The 18,702-nt window shown below is 36.3% G+C and overlaps 1 pseudogene; it reads right to left on the reverse strand.

Moving 5' to 3' along the window:
* Positions 1-18,702, reverse strand: part of LOC127809286 (uncharacterized) — a 62,213-nt pseudogene that overhangs the window by 35,900 nt on the left and 7,611 nt on the right.

Raw genomic sequence — 18,702 nt, forward strand, 5'->3', positions numbered from 1 at the left:
TGGGGCCGATGCCTCGAGTGGAGCAAAGGGAAGGATGAAGCCTAGTTCCCACCTAGGGCGTTTCTTGTTGAAACATAGTCCAACCCTTCAATTATTGTCTTGGTTTGTCGGGTGAGTAATCTTGTCGATTATTCATTGGTGACGCCCGTAAGTGGGAGCGGGTCGTTACACAACCCCTATGGCATAGTCACTTGCATCACACATTAGTTCAAAGGGCAAAGTCCAATCCGGAGGTTGTATGATGGGTGCTGAAATAAGTGCAATTTTCAACTTCTCAAAAGCACTTTGATAATTTGATGTCCATTTAAATGGAACATCCTGAGATAACAGACAACATAGAGATCTCACTATTGTGCTAAATGAGGCAATAAATCTCCTCTAAAAACTAAGCACTTTGACAATTTGATGTCCATTTAAATGGAACATCCTAAGATAACAGACAACATAGAGGTCTCGCTATTGTGCTAAATAAGGCAATAAATCTCCTGTAAAAACTAGCATGACCAAGAAAAGATATCATGTCTTTGACATTTCTAGGGGCTGAAAGCTTCTGGATAGCTTCAACTTTGGCTTTGTTTACTTCAAGACCCCTAGATGAGTCTATGTGTTCTAAAACAATGCCTTGGTTAACCATGAAGTGACATTTTTCCCAATTGAGCATAAGATGAGTTTCCTCACATTAAGTCAAAACTTTCTTCAAATTCTCTAAACACAAGTCAAAATTACTTCCATGCACAGAGAAATCATCCATAAATACCTCCACAATGTGTTCAGTCATTTCACTAAAAATGTTCATCATGCACCTTTAAAAGGTGGCAGGAGAATTACACAACCCAAATGGCATACGTTCGTATGCAAATGTCCCAAATGGATATGTGAATGTGGTTTTTTCTTGATCTTCCAATGCTATATCAATCTGATTAGATCCTGAATATCCATCCAAAAAGTAGTAGTATGAGTGGCCTGCTATCCTTTCAAGCACTTGATCTAGAACTGGGAGAGGAAAATGGTCCTTCCTAGTCATGAAATTAAGCTTCCTATAGTCTATACACACACGCCAACCTATTTGGAGGCGGATGGGGACTAACTCATTTTTATCAATTTTCACCACGGTGACTCCAGACCTTTTTGGCACTACGTGAGTTGGACTAACCCATTTTGAATCAGATATTGGATAGATAATACCTACATCCAATAATTTGAGCACTTCTTTCCTCACAACTTTTTTGATGTTGGGATTTAGTCTTCTCTGTGTCTGCCTTATTGGTTTTGCATTTTCCTCTAAGAAAATTCTATGGGTGCAAATCAAAGGGCTAATTCCATGCAAGTCTGATATGGTCCATCCTAAAGCCTTCTTGTGTGCTCTCAGTACTTCTATCAATTGCACTTCTTGTTGGGTAGTCAAGCTAGAAGAAATGACTACTGGGTATGTTTCTCCTTCAACTAGAAAGGCATACTTCAACTCACTTGGTAATGGTTTCCTTTCAGGCATGGATGGATGACTCACAGAGGTTGATGACTCTTCATGCAAAGGCTCCAGAGGTTCTAGGTTAGGAATCCATTGAGTCATGGGCATTTCATTTTCTCCTATGCTATTTTCAAAATTTTTATTGTTTTCCTCAGTTTCACTCACAAATTCTTTCTCAAAATACTCTTCAGACATAGTTTGAATCAAATCTACCTCTTCTATCTCACTTTCAGTGTTCTATTGTTTGGAAATTTTGAAAATATTCATCTCCACAGTCATGTTTCCGAAAGACAATTTTAAGACTTCATTCCTACAATTGATGATTGCATTTGAAGTTGCTAAGAGTGGTTTACCCAAGATGACAGGCACAGGAGGTTGCGGACCATGGTGAGGCTGAGTATCTAGAACTATGAAGTCTACTGGAAAGTAGAACTTGTCCACTTGGACCAATACATCCTTAACGATCCCTCTAGGCACTTTGACCAACCTATCCGCCAACTGTAGAGCGATTCTTGTAGGCTTCAATTCTCCTAGACCCAATTGTTGATAAACACTATATGGTAATAGATTGACACTAGCTCCTAGGTCTAAAAGTGATTAATCAACTTTTTAGCTTCCTATGATGCATGAGATGATTGGATAGCCTGGATCTTTGTATTTTGGAGGGGTCTTAAATTGCAAAATGGAACTCACTTGTTCAGTCAAAAATGTTTTTCCATGCACATTTATTTTTCTTTTTACAGTGCAAAGATCTTTTAAAAATTTTGCATATGAAGGTGTTTGTTTGATTGCATCCAAAAGTTGAATGTTGATCCTCACTTGTTTAAACACCTCATATATATCAGCATTTTGTTGTTCTTTTTTTGTAATATTCAGTCTTTAAGGAAAATGAGGTTTGGGATGATATTGGATTTCTCTTTCAATGTTCTTACCTTTTCCATCTTCTTTTTGTTTTTCCTTGATTTTTTCTTCTTTTTCATTTTTTTTCATTTTTCTCTATGATTGGTTCATGACCTTCTAATTTCTCTTTCTCATCAACAGTTTGGCTTATCCTAAGATTAGCTGGTTTTTCAATTATCTTTCCCCTTCTTAGGATAGTTACTGATTGTACTTGTTCATGTGTGTTATTTTCACTACTAGAAGACTCCGTCTAATTTGCTTGCCTAACTGGGTTAGGGTTAGTTTGGGAAAGAAATCTTCCAGATTCTCTCATACTCAGTGTTTGGGTCAACTTTGTTAACTAGCTTCTCATATCTTCCATGGCTCTATTTGTTTGCTCTTGATTTTTTGCAACCTGATTGTTGATGCCTGTTTGACTTTGAATGAACTAATGCAAGGTATCATCCAAGGATCTCCTATGAGCAAGTTGGTAAGTATTGGATGAAGAACCTTGATTTTGTTGGAAGGATTGTTGTTGTGTAGGGAAGGGAGTTTAGGAGTGATTCCCAAAATCATTTCTCTAAGAAAAATTGGGGTGGTTCCTATTGTTGGGATGATATGAATTGTAGGTTCCACTTTGATTTTGATTTTGTCTCCCCTCAAAGTTGTGTGAATGGTTGTTATTAGTCTGCCCATACAATACCTCCTTGAAAGTAAGTAGGGTAGCATATTCATCAATTGCGTGATCTATTTTTTCACACACAACACATTTTACTTCCACTTGATTAACAAATTGCACCTTTTTGGGCTCCATGTTTTCAACTTTCTTTGTTAAAGCAGTTAGTCTTGCATTTATATCATCACTCTCACTCAGTTGGTATCTCCCTCTAGGTTGTGGATTTTCTCTTGAATCAATAGAAGATGTTGGACCAACTTCCCAGTTCCTTGTATTTTCAGCCAATGTGTCAAACAAGTGAAAGGCTTCTTCTAGAGTTTTCTTATAACGCCCCACTTTCCAAATACACAATGATGTAAAATATAAGCCAACATCACCCTGGGCGTTATGGAAACCCTTGCCAACGGAAGCATTTGGATCGAACCTGAAAGCCTAACGAAAGCTAAACAAAGGGGGTTTCCACTATATTTCCTTTACAAGTTCAAGAAATGCATATGACCTTCAATACTCCATAAAACACAACACATCATAGCAGGTACAATTATAGGATACCCACACTCACACCCTTTACAACCTTGAGTGTCCTAGCTTCTATTATAATACATCACTTGGTTATAAGGGTACATAATGAAATAAAAGCTAAAACTAGTTGTAAAACCCAAAGCTAGCTCAGCACCACCTCTTTGCCTTTGCTCGAACTGGAATCTGGAACACCTGGTACTTCTATTAAATCTGGGACGTTGAATGTCCCAGGGGTATGAAACACCCGAGTTAGATAATGACATCTAAGTGAGTGAATCAGAAAAGGAAATGTATGTACGTGCAAATGCAATAATGCCATTATAAAATCCACCCCCGTGGTAGCAATGCCAGGGTGTTGCAATCACCCCCGCGGTCATCATAGTCACTCCTTGGCTCACCGTAAGAGCATGAGTTCTTCTATGATGGCCTAACAACTAGCCACAGTCACCAACACAAACATGATATATGACAAAGCAGAAGGAATATGCATAGCTAAGGGAAAATAGGACGTGTAAGCCACAAAGGCATGATATGCAAGTCAGCATCCACACACAAATGAAGCAACAAATGCTCAAAGTATCACAAAACATGCAGGAATCACTCACCTTGACTAATCACCTTAGGAAGCATGGTTTACAACGAGCGGGATGGGTTTTCTGACTGCTTGACACAAACTTCGTGAAAGACTCAAAAACTCTGGCGAGGCCCGTTCCCCCTCGATTCTCCACTGATTTTCTTCCTTCTTTTTGCAGGATTCTCTCATTTTTCTCAAGAACAAGACCCTCCCCTTTGTTTCCCTCAATTTGGAAGAGATTCTCCTCTAGAATATTTGAAATGATTTGTGATTAACATAGGCCCCTATTTATAGACTTTTCTAACCAACCATATCTCACCACCTCAAGGGTCATCATGAGTCGTTAACTTAGCTTCCAAGTAGTCCAATGATTGCTTGCCATGTGTCCTTGAAGATAAGGTTTAGAGACTTTATCAAACTTGGAGGCTAAGTAGTTTTTATGGCCAATCACGCGATGCCACCATAGGGGGTCATTATGAGCCATCATGTGATCTTATCTTTTCTTCCAAATAACCAATGGAAGCTTGTCACATGTCACTAGCTTGGAGACTAAGAAAAAAACTTGGAGAAGACTTAGAAAATACTTGGAAAAGACTTAAAGAAGACTTACTTTAACAAAGACTTGGACTTGGACTTCAAAACGATCCAAAGCTACATTTGATTTGACTTTGAAATCCAATATATTTTGAAGCGATATTTTAAGGTTTCAACAAAAGAACGCTTCGGCCCGAACTTTTCACGTAACTGCACTTAAACCCTTGCAACTTGGTCCCCGGGCCATTTTTAATTGCACTCTTTGGTCCCTAAAAAATAGATAAACTACACTTAGCACCCCAAAATTTTAGATAAATTACAATTTTACCCAACTTCAATATTTACGATTTTGCCACTGGTTCAGAAATTGAACCTTTGTCTCAAGGCTTCTATAACCCTTTGAAATAACATATTTCCTCAAGTGTTAAAACCTAATAACCTTAGGTATCACCTCATATTTGAGTTTGAAAATCTGGGGTATTACATTTCTCATAGAACTTTCCATTGCACATTATAGAAACTAGCATTTTCAATTGGGGAGTGAGTGAGTCATGAAAGACGCTGACCACTCTCCATTGCTCAAAAACATGGTGTGAACAAGTGTGAAGAAGGTCTTTAAACCTTTCCCACACTTGGGTAAAGTTTTCATTTGATTTACTGGCAAAGTTCATGATTTGTCTTTGAAGAGTACCAGTTCTGTTGGCAGGGAAATATTTTTTTAGAAAACTGCTTCCATTTCTCTCCAAGTTCCTATAGATATAGGTGGGAGAGTGCCTAACCACATTTTTGCTTTATCTTTGAGTGAGAATGGAAAGAGTTTTAATCTTATGACATCCTCATTCATTGTATGGTCCATGCAAGTGCTACAGACTTCCTCAAATTCTTTCATATGAGTGTATGGATTTTCAGAATCCATGCAATGGAAAGCTAGCAACAGTTGGATTGCGCCAGGTTTGAAATTAAACCTATGATGGTTGATGAAGAGGATGATACATGAGGGTGTTGTCTGCCTAGGAGGATGAAGATACTCCCTAAGAGGTCTGATTATTTCCTGATCAACAGGATCAGGATCACCGTGATCACTACCATGTGTAGACATGTTGTTGTGTTGAGACATGAGTGAGTTCGATAATGAGAGCTCAAAATCAGATAGAGTGTTTTCTGAAAGCAAAACTTGTTCCACCACTCTACCAAATCCAAGTCTCATACACCAAACTAAGCTAATAGATAAGAGCAACTAAAGGAAAGAAAATAATAAAAGGAAAAGAACTAGGGATGATTATTTGGCTTACCTTAATCTCCTCGGCAACGGTGCCAAAATTTGTTGCATCACTCACCCTGCATTTTTCACTTTCTGTATTATTTTTGGATTAACTTGGATTATTTAGCTGCTATTTATGTTCAAAGAAAGGGTGAGGCGTTTAGACTCGCCAGTGCACGAGTGTGATTGTAGCAAAAATTTATTTTTTACCGGGCAAATCTAGGTCAATTCACAAGGAGATTACTCATGGAAGGAGATAACCACACCAGTTCACTTGATTAACGAGACAATAAGATGAGATTAAACTAAATGTAATATAACAATTATCTGGATATGGTGAGTTCATGGGTCAAGACAAATCTAGTGCCAAACCCAACTGATTTCCCATATAGCTTTTTTTTATGTAATTGGAAGTTCAAATAGCTTGGAGTTTAACCATTAAATATACTATTGGGATGATGATAACTCTTTGTTTAAGTAACCTCCATAGATGGCATGGAGACTCTATGTTAAGCAGCTATCATAAATCAGTGCATAAATAACCTTTTAACAAGATAGTTATTTGGGCTTGGGTATGAGAACGTTTCCTGGTTAAGCAATCTCCATACATGGCATGGAAACTCTAAGTTAGTTATACGAACCAATCCAAGCTTGAAGTTTTCATTAGGAACATTTCTTTAGCTATTTTTGTTTCTACTACTTGAAAATTTGAAGCTCTGCTATCTTGGGTTATCAGTGGTTCTGGACATCATCCTTGCCTTGTGATTGATGCTCAAAAATGCCAAAAATTTGTTGTATTTTTATTGACTCTTAATCCATTTAACAAGCTAAAAACATCAAAGAATACTTGTTGCAGCCCAAAGGAAGAAAAAGAGATCAAGGGTTGAATTAATCCCTCAAAGGCATGATCAAAAGAAGAAAAGAAGAAGAAGCTAAGAAATGAAGATATTCAAATGAAGGCTATCTCATTCGAATGAAGGAAGCAAGGAGGAAGGCATTCGGATGAACATATAGTATGAAAAAGCTGAAGACATATTTGAATGTAATTGAAGAAAATGGAAGAGCTATTCGAATGAAAGTGCTATCGTATTTAGATGAAAACATGAAAGAAGTAGTCGAAGGAATCATTTGAATTAAGTCTGAGTAATTTGAATGAATATTCAAAAGTTATTCGAAGATGGAGCAATTCTGATGGAAGACAGTCAAGGCAGATCATTCGAATGTGAAGACCATCGGGAATGCATTCGAATGAGGTTGACCTAATTCGAATGAAATGCAGCAAATCAAGAAGTCAAGGTAATTCATATATCCCAAAATTATTCGAATGAAAATAAGGACATTCGAATAGTACCTGAATCATTCGAATGTGTAGAAGAAGTCAAAGAGAAAAATTAGAAATTCATTTGAATAAATTTACCGTTGCATTCGAATGATAGGGGAAATTACCCTGCAAATGAACAGTAAAGCATAAAATTCATTCGAATGAACTTTGAACTCATTCGAATGATTCAACCAAGGAAAATCAAGCACACATTCGAATATCTTGGCTCGCACATTCGAATGAAGATCCGAAAACTCTCTAACATGCGCAAATGAACACGGTGGCTCTAAGGTAAATACAACCAACTTTTTGAGCAACTTTTCACAAAGTGGTCCCCCTCTTCCATGCACGACAAGCTTAAAAGGAGCCAACATTCCTCGAAATCAAGAGTAGAGAGCACAGAATACTCAGAAAATACAAAAAAAAAAAAGGATCATTGGAAAGTCGCAAGTCTTTTCATTCTTTCTGTTTTTAGTCTCAGTTCTTATCTGTACTTTAAATACTTGCACTGAGTTATTGTTCTTCATTTTTCCTAATTTTTAGTTGTTCCAGATACATTACAAGTTCATTTTCAAATTGTAGTTCATTTCAGTAATTAATATAACAATAGTTCATTTTAGTAATCATTCTCAACCTCCTTTCCCTGCACAACAACAATCCTTCCAACAAAATCAAGGTTCTTCATCCAATACTTACCAACCTCCTCGTAGGAGATCCTTGGAAGATACCTTGCATCAGTTCATTCAAAGTCAAACAGGCATCAACAATTAGGTTATCGAAAATCAAGAGCAAACAAATAGAGCCATGGAAGATATGAGAAGCCAGTTAACAAAATTGACCCAAACACTGAGTATGAGAGAACCTGGAAGATTTCCTTCTCTAACTAATCCTAACCTAGTTAGGCAAGTAAATCAAGTGGAGTCTTCTAGTGGTGAAAATAACACACATGAACAAGTACAATCAGTGACTATCCTAAGAAGTGGAAAGATAATTGAAAAACCAGCTGATTTTAGGATAAGTCAAACTATTGATGAGAAAGAGAAATTAGAAGGTCGTGAACTAATCATAGAAAAAAAATGATAAAGAAGAAAAAATCAAGAAAAAAAAAAAGAAGATGGAAAAGGTAAGAACATTGAAAGAGAAATCCAATATCATCCTAAACCTCCTTTTCCTCGAAGACTTAGTATTACAAAAAAGAACAACAAAATGATGATATATGTGAGGTGTTTAAACAAGTGAGAATCAATATTCCACTTTTGGATGCAATCAAACAAACACCCTCATATGCAAAATTCTTGAAAGATCTTTGCACTGTAAAAAGAAAAATAAATGTGCATGGAAAAACATTTTTTACTAAACAAGTGAGTTCCATTTTGCAATTTAAGACACCTCCAAAATACAAAGATCCAAGCTGTCCAACCATCTCATGCATCATAGGAAGCCAGAAAGTTGATCAAGCACTCTTAGACTTAGGAGCGAGTGTCAATCTATTACCTTATAGTGTTTATCAATAATTGGGTCTAGGAGAATTGAAGCCTACAAGAGTCACTCTTCAACGGAAGATGGATCAGTCAAAGTTCCAAGGGGTATTGTGGAAGATATCTTAGTTCAGGTGGACAAATTCTACTTTTTAGTAGACTTCATAGTGCTAGATACTTAGCCCCACCATGGTCTGCAACCTCTTGTTCCTATCATTTTAGGAAGACTATTCTTAGCAACCTCTAATGAAATCATTAATTGTAGGAATGGAGTTTTGAAATTATCATTTGGGAACATGATGTGGAGATGAATAGTTTTAGAATTTCCAAACAATAGAATAGTGAAAGTGAGGTAGATTTGATTCAAACTCTGTTTGAAGAGTATTTTGAGAAAGAATTTGTGAGTGGAACTGTGGAAGAAGATAAAAATTTGGAAAATAGTAGAGGAGAAAATGAAATGCCTATGACTCAATGCGGTCCTAAGCTAGACCCTCTGGAACCCTTGCATAAAGAGCCATCAACCTCTGTGATTCACCCACCCATACCTGAAAGGAGACCTTTACTAAGTGAGTTGAAGTATGCCTTTCTAGGTGAAGGAGAGACATACCCAATAGTCATTTCTTCTAGCTTGACTACCCAACAAGAAGTGCAATTGATAGAAGCACTGAGAATACACAAGAAGGCTTTAGGATGGACCATATCAGACTTGCATGGAATTAGCCCTCTGATTTGCACTCATAGGATATTCTTGGAAGAAGGAGAAAAACCAGTTAGACAAATGCAAAGGAGATTAAATCCTAACATGAAAGAAGTTGTCGGAAAAGAAGTGCTTAAGCTGTTGGATGTTGAAATAATTTACCCAATCTTTGACTCTAAGTGGGTAAGTCCAACTCAGGTAGTGCCAAAAAGGTCTGGAGTCACTGTGGTAAAAAATGATAAAAATGAGTTAGTCTCAATCCACCTCCAAATAGGTTGGGGTGTGTGTATAGACTATAGGAAGCTCAATTCCATGATTAGGAAAGACCATTTTTCTCTCCCATTTCTGGATCAAGTGCTTGAAAGGATAGCAGGCCAATAATACTACTACTTTTTGGATGGATATTCAGGATATAATTAGATTGATAGAGGATTGGAAGATCAAGAGAAACCACATTCACATGTCCATTTGGGACATTTGCATACAAGTGTATGCCATTTGTTGTTGTACTTTGGTACAATAGTTTTAATGATGAAAAACATATATTGGTTTAATCCCTAAGTCATGAGTCAAGTATGTAGTTTTCAATATATATCAATTTCAATATCAAGTTTCACTTTGTGAAAATGAAAACCCTGTTTTTGACTAAGTCTGGAAGGTTAGCACCTTATAAGGAGACATATAAGAAAGAGTTTTCTTTTTAGAAAACTAACTCTCAGTAATTTGATATCTAACATTCATTAGTGCTAAAATGATTTTTAATGAATTTTTCATTAAATAGAAAGTATATATTTTGGAGGTGGTTAAATCGCAAAATCGTAAGTTTGTACTAAAACCCAAAATCTACTTTCTTATTTATTTAGATTTTGATTTTCTAAGTATTTTTATTGAATCCAAATAAGGGGTACTTCGTTATTTAAATTTATGTATTAAAGTAAATGGAGGTAAAATATAAATAAAAGAAAATGTGGACATTTACTTAAACTAAAGAAATGTAAATAACCTGTGATGTATACATGCTGTGGATTATGCTTTCCAGTAAATCATTCTGAATATCTGTCATGTTTCCATGCATGTTTCGAAACCCTTTTGAAAAGGTTTTCAATGTTTTCAGTGTATGCTATTTCGAAACATCTATGCAATGTATGTGTTTTCAATTCAGGTTTTGAACCATGTTTCGAAACCTATATGTCTATGTTTCGAAACCTCATTTCCAGAGAGGTATGTTTTGAAACCTATATGCATCATGTTTTGAAACCTCATTTCCAAAGAGGTATGTTTCGAAACCTATCATGTCACGTTTCGAAACCTCTGACATTCTGTCAGCATATTCATTTGAAAATCGAGATGCATGTGTGCTATATTTTTGTATGCTTCTCACATCATTTGTTTAATGCATTCTCCATGCTATGAGATTCAAATTTGAATTTGAATGTGAGTGCCTTTTAAATATTCAAAGTGGGATTAAGAGTTTGTCTCCCACTTGTCTACTGTCTCTAAGTGCTTGTCCAAGCTATAAGCTTGTATGTTTCGAAACCTACTTTCCTATCTTGTCTCTAACGGCTATAAACGGTGAGATTTCTATATCTTGGTATAAATAGCAGGTATTTGAAGACAAGAAGAGATTGATAGAGATTGATTGAGCAAGAACAAGATACAACAAGTGAGCACACACTAGAGACACACACACAAGCACAAGAGGTGATTAAAATGTTTGATTGAGCTTTCAAGAAGATCTACACACATCCTATTCTTGTGCATTGCAAGTGTGAAGAGGAGAAGCAAGCTGAAATCTAAAGTATCATCCTCCAGCTCTCCTCACCTCAAGTTAAGAGGTTTATACAACCATGTGGTAAGGCATTTATTGCTCTTTGGGTTATAAAGATAAATTTTATTACCTTGTTAATGGTGTAAGGTTTGAGTTTAGCCTAAAACTCATTTGGTGTAAAGGTTTGAGTTAAACTTAAAACTTATTGTGTCGAAGGTTCGAGTTTAGCCTTAAAACTCACTTGGTGTAAGGTTTGAGTTGAGCCTAAAACTCACTTGATGTTAGGTTTGAGTTGAGCTCGTAAAAACTCACTTTGTAAGGTTTTGGGGTGAACCGTGGTAAAACCCTTGTTGTTGTGATCACTAGTAAAAGTGATTGGGATTGCAAATCCTTCAAGTGGGTAAGCTTGAAGGTAGTGGAGTAGGCGAGTGCCGAACCACTATATATCTTGTGTGCGAACTGTTCTTTAGCTTTCATGTATCACTATTGCCTATTGCACATGCTTGCATAAGTTTTGTTATCAAAGTCTAAAATAGTTTTCTTGAGAACAAGTTTATACATATACATAGAAAACGTATCTTTGATATACAAACATCTTTGGTATACTCTTAAATATATAAATTATCTTTTCCAAAGATTGTTATTTTGAAATACTAGGTAAAGGATTTCGAATCAAGCAAAATAGTGAAGTAGATTTCGAAACATACATTTCATATTTTTGAATCTTGTAAAACAGTGAGGTATATTTCAAAACATATATAGTAGGTTTCGAAACCTACTTAACAGAAAGTCTTATTTCGAAACATAAGCTCTATATTTCGAAACCTAGTGTTTTGCCATCCATCAAAGTTTTAAATTAACAAAAATTTACCTAATCCCAATTCACCCCCCCTCTTGGGATATATTTGCCATCATTAGGAACTAACACCATTTGGGTTGTGCAATGCTCCTGCCACCTTTCAAAGATGCATGATGAGCATTTTTAGTGAAATGGATGAACATATTATGTTTAGAGAATCTGGAGAAAGTTTTGACTCAATGTGAGGAAACTCATCTTGTGCTCAATTGGGAAAAATGCCACTTCATGGTTAACCAAGGAATTATTTTAGGACACATAGTCTCATCCGGGGCTCTTGAAGTAGACAAAGCCAAAGTTGAAGCCATCCAGAAGCTTTCAACCCCTAGAAATGTCAAAGATATCATATCTTTTGTTGGTCATATTGGTTTTTACAAGAGATTTATTGCCTCATTTAGCATAATAGAAAGACCTCTGTGTTGTTTTTTATCTCAGGATATTCCATTTGAATGGACATCAAATTGTTAAAGTGCTTTTGAGAAGCTTAAAAATGCACTTATTTAAGCACCCATCGTACAACCTCCTGATTGGACTTTGCCCTTCGAACTAATGTGTGATGCAAGTGACTATGCCGTGGAGAATGTGCTTGGACAGAGCAAAGAGAAGAAGCCCCATGTCATTTACTATGCTAGTAGAACCTTGAATAAAGCTCAAAGAAATTATACTACCATAGAAAAAGAATTGTTGGCTATAGTATTTACTTTGGATAAGTTTAGGTCATACTTGGTAGGATCAAAGGTGATTGTTTTCATAGATCACGCTGCTTTGAAATACTTGCTCACCAAGAAAAACACCAAACCACGCCTCATTAGGTGGATTCTACTACTCTAAGAGTTTCACATAGAAATTAAGGACAAAAAGGAGTAAAGAACGTGGTAGCTGGTCATCTGTCTAGAATCCCAGGTCAGGATCTCACTGAGGGTCCCATTCATGATAGTGTTCCTGATGAACATCTTCTTCATGTGAATTCATTGACTTCTGCTCCTTGGTATGCTGACATAGCTAATTATTTAGCTATAGGTTCAATACCGAGTTATTAGACCAAGCTAGATAAACAAAAATTCTTTAGGAAGGTTAGAACTTACTTATGGGATGAACCTTACCTGTACAAATACTGTGCTGACCAAATCCTTAGGAGATGTATTTCAGAGCATGAACAACACAATGTAATCAATTTTTGTCATACTCTTACTTGCGAAGGCCATTTCTCTACAAGAAAAACCATTATAAAAAATTTTTAGAGTGGATTTTATTGGCCGACGTTGTTCAAATATGTGAACCAATTTTGTTCTTCATGTGACCGTTGTCAAAGACTAGGAAGTTTAACTAAAAGAAACATGATGCCTCTACAGCCCATCCATATCCTAAAAGTCTTTGATTGTTGGGGAATAAATTTTATGGGTCCATTTATTAACTCTTTTGGATATGAGTACATTTTTCTTGCTGTAGATTATGTATCCAAATGGGTTGAAGCCATTCCTGCCAGAAACAATGATCACAAGACAATATTGAAATTCTTGAAAGAAAACATTTTTAGCTGCTTTGGTATGCCACGTGCCATCATCAGTGATGGAGCGTCACACTTCTGCAATAAGCCAGTGCCAGAGCTCATGAGAAAATATGGGGTAGTGCACAAAGTTTCCACACCTTATCACCCCCAGACCAATGGCCAAGCTGAACTAGCCAATAGGGAAATAAAGAGAATTTTGAAAAAGACTGTCAATTCTAACTGAAAAGATTGGTCTTTGAGGTTGATTGATGCTCTATGGGCATACAGGAATGCATGCAAGACAATCTTAGGAATGTCTCCCTATAGGTTGGTATTTGGAAAGCCCTGCCACCTACTGGTGGAAGTAGAACATAAGGCTTACTGGGCTATCAAAAAGATTAATGAAGATCCAAATTAGGTAGGCCACAACAAGAAACTACAGATGAATGAACTCGAGGAAGTGAGAAATAAAGCTTTTGAGAATGCTAGAGTTTCAAAAATGCACATCAAAAACCTGCATGATAGGCATATAAGCAGAAAGAATTTCAAAGTAGGTCAATATGTGCTTCTGTATGATTCTAGGCTTCATTTGTTTCCTGGAAAACTGAAGTCCAGATGGACTGGACCTTTTAGAATCCAAGCTATCTCGACTCATGGTGCCTATGACATAGAAAATCTTCAGGATAACTAAGTGACTAAGGTAAATGGGCACAGGTTGAAACCTTATCTTGAGCTACTGTCTAATGAGGAAACAAGCATGGATCTTACAGATCCAGGGAAATGAAATGAAAAAAAATATATAATAATAATAATAATAATAATAATAATAATAATAATAATAATGTGTTGTATTCATGTTTTTATCAGTCTAACTTATCTTTGAATTCATATTGGTTTAGCTTCTCATAGAAACCATCTTATGTGTGCTCAAGAATTGAAGACATCCAGGTATTCCTTAAACCCTTTTTCTCTAATATTGTGCAAAACAAGTTGGGGGGTAAAGGTATGCTTGAACTTTTGTGATAATCCATGCTTATTTGTGCATATATCTGTTGATGATATTCTGTGTTAATTTAAATTTTGTGTTAATAGAAATTTAGGTTCTTAGAAGTATGTGTAAAAAAATAAATAAATAATAATAATAATAATAATAATAATATAAACAAAAGAAAAATTTTGAAGTATGCTGATATTCGAATATCGTATTCGGATGAACTCAGTCATTCGAATGTATTGTAAACCATTCGAATGACCCATGAGTTGTTGAAGTATTAAGGAGGAAAGCATTCAAATAACCCCTATTGTATTCGAATGATAGAGAAATTAATTCGAATGAGAGTACTGTTGCATTCGAATGACTAGCCAAATCCCTTCACAAATGAGATTACTGTTTAAAATTCATCCGAATGAGTGAAAAATTCATTTGAATGAGTTTGTTATTTCCTTAAAAAACTGTAGTCGGCATTCGAATACCCTCATGTTCATTCAAATAGCCCTACCTTCATTTGAATCCATCTCTAACATTCGAATATAGTTTTGTTTAGTTAATTTATTTTGTAATAAATAATAAAAATGAAAAAGAAAAAAAAATCAAAATCAAAAATAAAAATCGGAAAAGTCATTTGAATGATGCTTTGCACATTCGAATGACTGTTGTAGCCCTTAGTGAGCGTATTGCCAAAAACATTCGAATGGCCCTCATAGTCATTCGAATAACCAAGAAATTCATTCGAATGAAAGTACTATTGCATTCGAATGAGTAGCTCAAAGCCTTCAATAATCAAGTTATTGTTTTAAATTCATTAGAATGAATTTCGCCCACATTCGAATGAAGTGTCTGGTCTTTTAAAAGCCTTCAGCAAACATTCGAACAAACCACTTATTCGAATCTCCTATTGCTTACTGCTCTGATGCCTGAACCCTCATTCGAATCTGCTTCAATCATTCAAATGAACCCAAAACCATTCGAATAATTCCTCTATTAGTTTCATAACTATCCCTCAATCCGAATCAACACACCCTATTTCATTCAAATCGCATCATCAATCCATGCGACCTTCCATCCAACACACCTGAACCATCCATATAAATCCGCATCATCCATTCCAAATCATTCTCATTCATCTTAAAAGCATTCATTTAAGGATCATTGCGGGTTGCTGAAATGGAAGCAAAGTGACCATTCATTCAAATAAGGGACTGCTGCATTCGAATACTTTAGAAGGAGACATCCGAGAGGTAAGGGTTGTTTCCATTGATTAAATTTGAATTCCATTGGTTGGATGAAGGAGTTGTTATCAAGAGGGAGTGAAGCAGATTAGTGTGAGAAGGAGAGGATTGGTTGGGTGATTAAAAAAAGAAGAGAAGGGAGAATTGTGCCTACCAACTATTTGAAGAAATTCCAAAGCCAAGTCCCTAAACCAAACATCCATCAAATAGCAATGTCTTCGAAACAAAAACACTCTAAAGCTATAGGAGAAAGTTCTAGGGCTTCAAAGAGATAGAAAAGAAAAGAACCTCCTGTCAACCCAACCATTGATTTGAATCCACCATATTCAAATGTCAGGTTCATCATCCCAACTGCTGAACAAAATTATAGTGAGGGTTATGCAAAAAGACTAGTGCTTTGTGAGAGGGGAATCATGTTAGAATGTTTTGAAGAACCCTCATGTGATTTGTTGTCATTGATTACTGCCAAGGGATGGCAGTCTTGGGTTAAGTTTCAACACAAGGCCATCTTCCCCCTAGTCAAAGAGTTTTATTCAAATGTAACCAATAGTAGAGATGACTCAGGGAATAGGTGCCTGATTACTGAGGTGAGAAAGGTAAAAATTGAATTAAGGCCCTCTGATATTGCTGAAACATCCCAAATCCCAAGAAAGGCATCACATAGGGACCCTGAGGAGGCAAGTGTAGATTTGAGGAAGGAGAACCTAGCTAGGATTTTGATAAAGAAAGATGATGTTGTATGGCTAGGTGCTGCGTCACTCACCCTGCATTTGTCACTTTTTGTATTTTTCTTTCACTAATTCAGCTGATTTAGCAACTAATTATGTTCACAGATAGGATGAGGCGTTTAGACTCGCCAGTGCACGAGTGTGATTGTAGCAGAAAATTTATATGTAATTTTTTCGGGCAAGACCGGGTCGACTCACAGGGAGATTACTCATGGAAGGAGATAACCACACCAGTTCTTTTGATTAACGGAATAATGAAATGAGATCAAACTAAATGTGATATAACTGTAATCTGGAAATGGAGAGATCTTGGGTCAAGACAAATCTGGTGCCAAACCCAACTGATTCACCATATAGCTTTCTGAGATGTAACTAGCAGCTCAAATAGCTTGGGTTTTCAACCATTAAATGTACTACTGAGATGATGATAACTCTTTGTTCAAGCAACCTCCATACATGACATGGAGACTCTATGGTAAGAAGCTATCATAAATCAGTGTATAAATAATGTTTTGACAAAATAATTGCTCGGGGCTTGGGTATGAGAACGTTTCCAGGTCAAGCAACCTCCATACATGGCATGGAGACTCTAAGTTAGGCGTACGAACCAATCCAAGCTTGAGGTTTTCGTTAATAATATTTCCCAACCTGCTTTTGCTTTTGTTACTTTGACATATGGAGTTCTGTTATATTGATTCATCAGTGGCTTTGGGCACCTTCTTTGCCTTAACCCAAGAATTGTATTAGCCACACATCTTCATAGGAAGTGCACGACTAAAACTAATCTCTCCAGATGAATACGAGATTCGTAAAGAAAATAAATCGAGACAACAGATAAGAACTTGGTAAACTACTACTGTATTGATTACTGAAACGAACTACAACTTTGAAGCAGAAATTAAAATGGACTTGTAATACAGAGCTCAGATTTTTCAAGAACAACTAGTGTAACTGAAGTGCTATTCGTAAAGAAAGAAATACAGACAAGAACAAAAATAGGAGAAACAGACAAAAGGGAAGAAAAAAATCTCTGCTTTCAAACTGATCCTCTTCTTTCTTGTATTGTTTTTCTTAGTATCTTCTGCACTCGCCAACCTCTGATTCCAAAGAATGTTGGTCCCTTTTTAAGCTTATGGCGCATGGAAGTGGGGACCATTTGTTGAAAAGTTGTTCAAAAAGTTGGTTGAATTTACCTTAGAGCCACCGCGTGTATTTGCGCATGTCAGAATTTTGTTCGGCTGCTCATTCGAATGACTAGCAGAGACATTCGAATGCTTGCTGAGTTTCTTTTGGCTGATCGGATCATTCGAATGAATTTTAGTCCTATTCGAATGAATTTCATGCTTTACTGTTCCTTACACGGCGATTTTCTCGGTCATTCGAATGCAACAGTACTTTCATTCGAATGAATTTCTAATTTTTCTCTTGACTTCTTCATTGCATTCGGATGACCTGGAGAGCATTCGAATATGGAGTTCCTTGGGTTGCTTCTCATTCGAATTACTCGGCCTTCATTCGAATAGATTTCCTTTCTTCTTCAACTTCATTCGAATGACTTGGATTTCATTCGAATATGTCTTCACTGCTTCCAAACGATATGCTCATCCGAATTTCTTCTTATGCTCGGCTCATTCGAATGACTTGGATTTCATTCGAATATGCACAATCTGCAGATCTTGATTTTTGTTACTTCTTATTCGAATTAGGCCAAACTCATCTGAATACATACCCGATATCTTGCATATTCGAATGTCTGAATGATTTATTCGAATATTTGAGCAGCTTTCTTCTGTCTTGCTCCATATTTGAATACCTTTGAAGACTTATTCGAATGGCTTTGACTTTCATTAGGACACTTTTATTTCTTGACTTTTTATTCCTCTTTCAATCATGCTTTTGGAGAGTATGAGTCATTCTTTCATCTCTTTTCCTTCTTTTGGGCTGCAACAAGCAATTCTGGAGATTTTAAGTCGATCAAATGGATTAGGAGGTAATAAAAACATAACAAATATTGCATTTTTTTTACATCAATCACACCCCCCAACTTAAACATTGCTAGTCCCTTAGCAATCAAATTAAATGCACGAATGCTTCAACATTCACAAATTCATTGATAGTGCAAATCTCGTATGTGAAGCAAAAATGTATGGTCAGTAGCATAGGGACTTTGGACAATCAAAGGAATGTTTATTATTTGAACTCTTGTCTCAGGCATATTAAGT

The sequence above is a fragment of the Diospyros lotus genome, chromosome 9, assembly GCF_014633365.1.
Source record: "Diospyros lotus cultivar Yz01 chromosome 9, ASM1463336v1, whole genome shotgun sequence".
In the NCBI taxonomy this organism is placed as follows: Eukaryota; Viridiplantae; Streptophyta; class Magnoliopsida; order Ericales; family Ebenaceae; genus Diospyros; species Diospyros lotus.